The following is a 1,418-nucleotide window of genomic DNA, read 5'->3' on the forward strand; positions in this document are numbered from 1 at the left end:
TGTTGATGATAATCTTACTTCTTTTGTAGGCAAACTTGAATATGTTTTACCTTAATCTAGTGTGCTTGTTGAAGAAAATGTTGGTAAAGAGAGTTAGTTTGTGTCTGATACGAATGTTTCACATGATTTTGTTGATAAAATGATTTATGAGATGTTTGTTATTGGGATTGGTGTCCTAAATCTCTTTTGTATTCTCGTAGTTTGTAAACATTATATAATAAAATTGTTATTAATAAAATAATTGTTATTTTATGAGCATTTACTCAATCTAGTAAACTAAGATGCTAGGTTATTTTATGTAATTTAAACATGTTTGTAGAGACATACAGGTAGATCATGTTTAAATGATAACCTAAATGGTCTATAGTAGATGGATAAGGTTGGGTATCTTATCCTGGTGACACTACGGATACAACCCACTTTGTAGATGTTACAATTGTTGTAAAGTGCTATAAATGATATGATCCTAATCATTCATGTAGAGACATGTAAGTGGAGGTATCTTATACAAAGAGTTTGTATACCACGGAATAATTAGTCTCATTATATAACGCCGTTAATAATAGAGACTTACATTTCACCAGGATGACCATAGGTGACATGACCTGACCGGATCGAGTTACGAACTCTTGCCTATTAAGGCGGTCCTTTAATTTGCATGAGTGAGAGTACCAGATCGCCGACTCAATATGCTTACCATTTTGGGGACTCTTCTGATTAGGGAGTTGGGAATATACTACACAAGACGGAATTCACTCATTCCCTAATAATGAGGTAAGTAGATAAATGCTCCCTTAAGGGCTGATTCTTAGGCTTAGACAATGTGGCACCATTCTCTCTCTTGGCTCAAGAGGGGTTTGGTCATATTTGGACTATGACTTATTGTTCATTAGAGAGATCGGTGGTACTTAAGAAGTTAGATGTAACTATAGGTCTAAAACGGTAATTTTGGCCTAGTTGTAGCAATTTGTGAAGGGTCATTGCGTTGTTGATTGGTTATATTCAATGGACATAGAAATATATATATAGTGCGAACAGTGCAGCTGTCAGTCTTTAGCAGAGTGACCGACAGTTACTGGATGTTGGGTAATTTAATTAAAGATTTAATTAATTAATCCAGTACCATTGGAGCTTCTATCTATAGGTCCATAAGGTCTTCTCTATAGCTCAACAATGATTATTGAGAATAATTTTTGGATTAATTTGAATTGTTCAAATTAACTGAGGGAATTAATTATATATGATATAGTTAATTAAATAAATTATATGTGATAAATATAATGTACTCAATACATTATAATATGAAGTTTATTTTGAGAGGAATTAAATATATTTGAATGTGATTCAACTACTAATTATATGGATGAGCATTTATACTTAATATCATGATTAATTGAGATAATATAAACTATAGGTTA

The sequence above is a fragment of the Benincasa hispida genome, chromosome 12 (assembly GCF_009727055.1).
Source record: "Benincasa hispida cultivar B227 chromosome 12, ASM972705v1, whole genome shotgun sequence".
Taxonomy (NCBI): Eukaryota; Viridiplantae; Streptophyta; class Magnoliopsida; order Cucurbitales; family Cucurbitaceae; genus Benincasa; species Benincasa hispida.